The sequence below is a fragment of the Panthera uncia genome, chromosome D1 (genome assembly GCF_023721935.1).
Source record: "Panthera uncia isolate 11264 chromosome D1, Puncia_PCG_1.0, whole genome shotgun sequence".
NCBI classification, from domain to species: Eukaryota; Metazoa; Chordata; class Mammalia; order Carnivora; family Felidae; genus Panthera; species Panthera uncia.
In genome coordinates, this window is record NC_064808.1 from 24,176,010 (window position 1) to 24,184,419 (window position 8,410).

An 8,410-nucleotide genomic window follows, 5' to 3' on the forward strand; every position below is an offset into this window, starting at 1 on the left:
GCTGATACAAATGTGCTTAGTAGATGCAAAACTGGCTGGAGGGAGGGTGGTAGGGACAGTTTTCAAAATTCAATTGCGTGTTGTGGTAGGCAGAATCCTGAGACGCCTGCTCCCTGGTGCACATATTCTGTACAATCCCCTCCCCGTGAGGATGGGCGGGACTGTGGCTTTGATGGATTTCTCCTCCTGATTAGGTTACAGCAGGTAACAAGGGTGAAGGGATTTTGCAGATGTAATTAGATCTTTGAGACTTTGAATTAATCAAAAAAACAGATTATCCCTGAGTGAGGCTGACCTAATTAATCAAACTCTTAGAGACTACTGGACCCTTCTTGAAGGAGGAGAATTGAAGTATGAGAGATTCTGCTGGCCTTTGAGAAGCAAACCGCGAGTTGGGGAGAAGGCCACATGGTAGGGAATGGCAAGGGGCCTCTAGAACCCGGGAAGTGACAGCCAGCAAGAAAGCAGGCTTCCATAACTTCACGATGAATTCTGCCAACCACCAGTGAACTTGGACAAGAAACCTGAACCACAGATAAGACCAGCCCAACACCTTGATGTCAGTCTGCAGAAACCCTGGGCAGAAGCCCCTGCTAAACTGTGCCTGGACTCCTGACCCACAGAAAACCCAAGATGATACATGAATCTTACAGGAAGCTGTTCAACTTGTGGTAGTTTGTTAAACAGCAAAAGTAAACTCATACACGTCAACAGAAAAGAAGTCTTCGTATTGCTATGGGTAAGCTACAACTTACAAAGCTGTAAACGGCTCAAGGCAATCAAAGGTGCAGAGGCCCCAGAATCAATCTGGAAGACAACACCTAGGTTTTCATTGGATGAGTTCAGTAATCCATGCGGTTCTTCCGATGAGAAATATCTCATTTGGTAAAGCGCCTGTTTCATAGACAAGACTGCTTGATTTTTTTTTTTTTTAATTTGAAGAAAACTATTTTTGTTTTTCTCTGGAATGGATTTAGACTCCACTTTAATTTGTTTTTCTGAGCATGTGAGGGGGTTCGGGGTAGCTAGCCACCAGGAGCAACAGAGTGCAAACCAAAAAAGCCTTCAGAAAGCACCAGCAGGTCTGAGTACCACGCACCAGTCACTGTTGAGAAAACGGAACTGGGCAAAATCCAACCTGGACCGTGAGGCTGATGTTCCACGTGCAGTGAAAGCTGAGGCTGACTTCATCCACTGATCCATTATTCAAATAAATAAATAAACAAATAAATAAATAAATAACCAAACAAATCCAGTGCCCCACCTGGTTCTAGACAGGGAGACAGTGACCCAAGGACACCACACGCTCCACAACCTCACAGAGTTTACATTCTAAAGGACCCCAAATAACCCAGATTTGGAGATCGACATGGAAAAGTACCAGATCTGGAGAACTATAGTGGTATTTGACCACAGCGTTTAGCCGTGAAGACTTTCTGGAGGGTAAAGGTTGAGACCATATCCCTGTGGGTAGAGTTTCAGAGACAATTCAGTTGCTAATCATCCTAGGAAGAGGCATAGAGATCCAGGCATAGAGAAGGAGGGCGACGTCTCCAGGCACCTCACCTGGTGCGCAGGTGCCAGACCCCTAAGGAAATACAGATTTGACCCCTGGTGTTGGGTTCAGCCTCAGTGGCCACATGGAGGCTACCCTGCACCCCTGGACAAATAAACACAGAAAATATAAGGTAATGCAATACGTTCTATTGTGTTGCTCTGTTTAACTCTGTAGTTAGTAATGATAATTACAGCTTACACGTGGAAGCGCTTTGCATATAGTAACTTACTTGATGTTCCTAACAACCCATCGAGGTGGGTGTTATTATTACTCCGGTGCTATAGATGAGGAAGCTGACGCAGAGAAAGGTTCAGTGACTTCTGCGCAGTCGCACAGCTGGTGAGTGCCAGAGCCGGGACTCCAGCCCAGACAGACTGGCACCAGAGTCCCAGCTCTTCACCTTCACAGGGAGCGTCTTTGTAATAAGGGTTCCCTTGGGCACGGGCAGGAACCACCGCCGGGAGTAGTTCTGAAGCATACTCTGCCTTGCAATTTACCTCCATCGCCCCAAAGCTCCATTTCCTCAGGAGCAGGAGGAGTCTGTCTTCAGCTGGACGACAGGAAATTAAGGGATTTTTATCTTCTCCTCCGGCCACAGTGTGGGGGCGTGCTGATTGTACATCAGGTAAAACCAAGAGTTATTTTACCATCCTCTCAAATCTGTCATCTACTTAAAAAATGCTTTTTTTCCTCATCTCTGCGCCTCGGCTTTCCTGCTGGAGATGCAGTTTCTCCTCTGGGTGTCCCGTCTAAAATACATACTGCTCTTCTCCCGACGAGGATTCAACCCTGGCCCGAGCTCTGGGACGGTGATCCCCTGCAGCTGTCCACGAACACTAACTAATACAAAGGATGACTGAGGGTTTCAAGTTTCCTGTTTACAGCCACCATCCAATGGGGATATTTCTGGGAGAAACTGAGACTGGCAACAAATTAACAAGGGTTCGGTTATTTTACAGGGGAGAACAATGGTTCCTCTGACCACTTTTGATTCATTCCATCTCTGGTTTCCATGGAGCATCATAAAAGGAGCTATGTGTGCGTCAGGACAGCGGACGGACGGAAGCGGCCCGGGGCAAACAGGAGAGGAAGCTTCTGCCTCATGCGTCTCCATCCGAAAGTGAGTTTTCCCCAGCACTGGGTATTCAGTTCCTGAGTTCCGGAATTGGCGGGCTGCTCTGCCTGGGGAAATGACAATGACCGGGCGGGGTAACACAGCCCCCATTCCCGTGGTTGCTTTCTTCCCTTCTCAGAAGACCTTTGCCCCTGAGCTGCGGTCCCTTTACAGGTTTATGCTTGCTGCCGTCTTTCCCCTTTATAGCCACTTGCTGGAAAATCTATGTGGGAAATCAGAGGTGCCTGCTGAACCGCCTCTGGCGGGGGAAGCCAGTTGAAGAATTTTCAGAGGCTGACTCTGGAACGTACGGGTACTACCACGCTTTGGCTGCCCAGAACCATACTCCCGCTTCTTTTCACAGCTCCACGCCCCTTCTCAGTCATGTGATTTTAGAAGGCTTAGACCGTTGGCTCAGGAGCAGAGCATGTGATTTAGGATCAGCCAATCACTGCATTGCATTTTCTTGGCCGCCAATGATTGGTTCACTGATAACCATGTGACTTAATTAGAGCCATTTAAAGAGGCAGTAAGACTTTCGGTGGGAATTCTAGGAAGGAGATTCTCGCTCAATTCTTGCTGAACTTGAATGAGGTTGGAAGTTGGAGACCTGGTAACCATTATAGATAATCGGGGAGCTGTGGTCTTTGAATATGATCAAGTCAGGAAGAGAGAGAGACGCTGACTCTTGAGAACAGTACCTGAGCCCCTGAATCAGCCTATGTCTGAGCAAGTCCTGTTTCCGGACACTTGGCTACGTGATTCAATACCATTTCCTTCGGGCTTGCACTGTCTCAGGTTGCATTTTGTGTCTTGCAACTGAAAGAGTTGCCTGTTTCCCTGTAGGGATAGTTGAAGGAAGCTCCGAGAATAAGAGCTGCTTCAGCCAGGAAAGCAGTCCTCGCCTGAGGGTATTTGTCCCTTTACATTTATCATGAGAAAGCAAAATCTGCAAAATATGCTTTTAGAGCCATTAGCCTTCCTGTTTCCTTCCATCTAAAACTGTTATTTTGGGGGGAGGGGGCGGAAATCTGTCCAGTTTATTCATCAGGTTATTGGTGGGCTTCCCTTAAAGTGAACAGACATGGGTTGAAATCCTCAATAAAACTCTAGCATGTCTTTTTTTGGTCACCATGCCTTTTAAATGCTTATGTTATCTCAATTACACCATCTTTTTAGCTAAGAGATGGCGTATGAAGACATTTGGCAGGGGACCCAGAATCACCTGAATCCCACCTTGGCCTTCCGACCCCGGCTCTCCACAGTGCCCCAGGGGAGCAGTAAGTAAATTATTTTTAGAGAGCGCTTTGATCCAAAACCTTAATGGAAATTCAAGTAAGTAAGGTTGGACCTCATGTTCTTTCTCTTTATTGTTCAGTTCCAATTCTCAGATATAACCAGTCCATTGACCTAGACCTTTCCTTTTCTGGGAGAGCTAAGCCTGAAAACCTAGTTATGTTTAGGTTTGCAGACATGCAATCAGCGTAAGACACTCCATCTTGGGTCCAACCTTGGCCAAGCCAAGAGCTCTGAACATGCTTCTGATGAGAAGGTGAATGTGCCCAAGGAAAGAGGAAGTGAAGGGGTGGGGAGAGGGGCATCTAGGGTTGCCCTGCCATTCTGGCCACAAGGAAGGCAAAGAAAAAAAACTATTCCTCTATTACATGTGCTATAACCTTATTTCTGTTGAAATGTCCACCTTTGGAGAATGTGAGCCAATACATGTCTTGGAACTAATCTGACCCATACTCCCTCAGAGCAGAACAAAGCAGGAGGTAAAAAGAGAATTTCTGAAAGCTTGTTCTTAATAGTTACCATTATCATATTAGGATAATGCTGGCTATGATAACAAATCATCTCTAGAATTCCAACAGCCTAACACAAAGTGTACTTTTAAAAAATTTTTTATTTTTTAACATTTGTGGTTTTTAGAGAGAGAGAGAGAGAGAGAGAGAGAGTGGGGGGGGGGGGAAGGGCAGAGAGAGACAGAGAGAGAGAATCCCAAGCAGGCTCAGAGCCGTCAGTGCAGAGCCCAGCACAGGGGCTCCATCCTACAAACTGTAAGATCATGACCTGAGCCGAAATCAAGAGTCAGACGCTTGACTGAGCCATCCAGTCGCCCCAAGTTCCTTCAGTCTTAAGGCTTTCCTTGAAGGCTAACCACTTCAAGGTTATGGTTTTCAACTTTAAGTGCGCTTTGTCGTTACCCGAAGAGCTTTGGCAATGCTAATAGGTGGGCCCCACTCCCGGAGATTCCTATTTCACTGCTTTGAGCAGCAGCTTGGGCACCAGTAAGTTTAAGATTCCCCCAGAGGAGTACAAAGTGCAATCGGTATTTCTCTAGGGCGTTGCCAGAGGGCCATTGTTTCAATGTGTGGTCCTCAGACCAGCAGCAACAGCATTTGGGAACTTATACAACTTGCAAATTCTCAGATCTCAACCAGATTTGTGGAATAAGAACTCCAGGGTGAGACCCAGCAATCTGTGCTTTAATAGCCTTCCAATTGATTCTGATGCATATTCAAGTTTGAGAATCAGTGCCCTAGTTGTCTCATCAAAGAGCCTCAAAGTTCTCTGCATCCAGGTGGAAGAGGAGAGAGGGAGTTTGAAGGAGCACGCATGCTGCTTAACTACCTTGGACTGGCTGTGACCTCACAGTCTCTTGGCGATATCTAGTCCCATGGGTCCAGCTAGAGGTAGAGAGGACAGGGAAATGGGATCCGGGCTAGGCAGTCTGTTCCTGCCATAATCATACATTCCTGAGTTGTCTATACTGACCCTGAATTCCACACTGATTCAGGATGGAAGAAAAATGAAAGGCAATTCCAAGTTCTACGTGTAACATGAATGGTCAAGTCTCCTAAGACTAAACAAAAACCCAGAAAATGATATGCAAATTATTTATTTTGATATAGGATAGTATGGGTTCATTTGGACAGAAAAATTAACACAAAAAACTTTCACAAATTTATAAGCAATATATCCCATCTTAAAATAGCAATTCTTCATTAAAGTGATAAAATCTCTTGAGTTCTCATTCCAATTAGATCTCTCTGTGATACATCGTGTGTCCATTCACTTCCCCCAACAGCTCAACAGCAACTCTGAGGCAGAGATAGACAGAAGACTGGATCTGTAGGCACAAGATCCTTTCAGAAGCCAATCCAGAAGGAATCTCCCCACCCAAGACTCCACTATGCTGCAATGGAGAGAAGAAAGACATTGAAGTCAGGCAGTTGGTGATTCGGTATCCTGGCTTTGCCATTTCCTTCCTGTGTAACCTTGGGTGAGATGCTTAACCTCTCTGAGCCTCAGGTTCCTCTTCTATGAAAGAGATAAAAAGTCCTCATTTGTAGAACTCTGGGGACAACTACAGGAAAAAACATAGGTAAAGAGGCCTAATATATCTTAGGTATTCTAATCCCTAAATTCTCTCCAAACATTCAGGATGGGAATAGGCCAATAGAACACACGCAGATGACATAGGCCACATTGTGGTCTCCATTCTAGGAGAATGCCACCTGGTTGAGTTTCGGCTGCCTTATGATGACAAAAAGAATTCAGGCCATTGTTGTCTCCAACAGGACACATACAGGAGAAGCACTGAAGATGCTTTGAGATTGTCTGAGGGTGGCTAGATACAACCTATTCTTATTAAAGCTATTTATAGTGAGAAGCCTTTCAGGTCAGGCCTGCCTTTCCAGTCTGCCTCATTGGCAAGGTGATGGGCTCTGAGCTCTGTTTGTTATATGTTGCTCGTGGTTTCTATTGGTTCTGGCTTTGGTGGTTTGTTTCATTCACACTAGATGCCAAGGGGACCATATGGCCCAGTGAGCTAAGGAACAGCCTGGATATCCGGGGACTTTGTGCTGTCTGTGACACTTCAGAAAGTGACTCAGTTAGCCAGTGGTAACAGAAAAAAGAGAACCCGTGACTATTTCATCCATTTGAGCACAGAGACAACTCTAGCCATTTGAATGCTTAATGTATACACCAACCCCTTGAAAGCTAAAGTCTAATTTGGGCTCCATGATTCTAGAGGTTGAGGAGCCAGGGAGGGGCTGGAGGGGGGTGACACCAGGCAACTACTGGCACTTACAATGTTGTGCATCCAAAATAAAATAGATAGTTCCTAGATGTTTTTAACATCCAGATCTCAGAGTCAGTTCAGAGCTCATAACAATACAATGACAACTGGAATAAAATCGTATGTGGACAGTGCCTTCCAATTTACAGAACATTTTTATACAGCGTCGGGAAGTCGATCCTTACCATTTCTTGGGAGCACATAAGTTATCACACTTATTTGTCTTGGTCAGAGATCCTTTGGTGGCATGGAATATTTACCCACTCCAAGCTACCAATTGCATGTGTGATAGTCAGACGGCAGCACTCTCTAAGTAACGCAGCCCTGCGTCAAAGTGGCATTTTTCTCCCCAGTCTCGCCCGGAGCTAAAGCTGGGCAGTCGATTCTTGCTGCCAAGTTTACAACATGGTTGGGATGGTGAGAGCTCTACGGAATTCATGTGAAAGGTAATCCACATTCTCCCTTGTGCAGCTGCTCTTAAATTTACAAGGACATGTCCCTACATGGAGTCTCTGGATATTATACTAAGATTGTCACATGTCATTAACACAGTTCAACGCTGCAACTCAGCCGATTGGAAAACCTGATTCAATTGCAAATTTGTTTTTGGCAACTGCATAGCATCTTCCCAAAATATATTAGAGTTGCCATTGACAGATGGTTTGAGATGGGCCAAGGGAGGCTGTTGACAGATATCCTGAGATGGATCTTATTACACTGACATATCTAAAGAATACCCCATGGGAAATGCCTTCACAGACCTGGAGGCTGGCGGAACAAGATGGCAGCCCTTCAAGAGAATTGCCAATAAAAAGACTGAAAATGGGCACAGCCTTCTGGAGGTAATCTGGCAGTATGTATGGAACCTTAAAACATTTATACCCCTTGACCCGGTATTTGTCTTTTCAAGTTGAAAGTGCAGCTCAGATATGCATGCAAAGATTTGTGTGTAGAGATTTTCACTGCGGCATTAACCATAGAATAATGAAGAGCTGCAAATCACCCAAAGTCCCACAACGGGGGGCAGTTTGAACACACCAGTTATATTTATATCTGCGCTTACTGTGATAAAAAAGAAGGCAGGTAAAGAGCTGTCTGTGGAGGGTGATCTAAATTTTGCAAAAGGAAAAAAAGGACTGGAAAATTTTTTTTCTTTTTATTGATCAATAATCACTTTATTATTTTTTAAGCATATGGCACTTTTTTCTTTTGAAGTTTTTATTTAATATTCTAGTTAGGTAACATAAGGTGAAATGTTGGTCTCAGGAGTAGAATTCAGTGATTCATCACTTACGTACAACACCCAGGGCTTATCACAAGTGCCCTCCTATATACCCATCACCCATCTTGCCCACCCCCCACCCACCTCCCTCCTTCAACCCTCAGTTTCTTCTCTGTACTTAAGAGTCTGTTACCCGGTTTGTCTCTCTTTTTCTCCCTCCCATATGGTCGTATGTTTTTGTTTCTTAAATTCCACCTATGAGTGAAATCATAGGATATTTGTCTTTCTCTCACTGACTTGTTTTGCTTGGCATCATACTAACTCCATCCATGTTGTTGCAAATGGCAAGATTTTGTTCTTTTTGATGGCTGAGTAATATTCCATTGTGTGTGTGTGTGTGTGTGTGTGTGTGTGTGTGGCATCCAGTGA

General features: G+C 45.0%; 1 long non-coding RNA gene across 1 annotated transcript; it reads left to right on the forward strand.

The window, feature by feature from the left end:
• Nucleotides 1–2,514: 2,514 nt before the first annotated feature.
• Nucleotides 2,515–7,861, forward strand: LOC125934647 (uncharacterized). Its single transcript, XR_007461481.1, has 3 exons — nucleotides 2,515–2,678; nucleotides 3,852–3,952; nucleotides 5,764–7,861. It is a non-coding gene; the product is annotated as an uncharacterized LOC125934647 (long non-coding RNA).
• The last annotated feature ends 549 nt before the right edge of the window (nucleotides 7,862–8,410 follow it).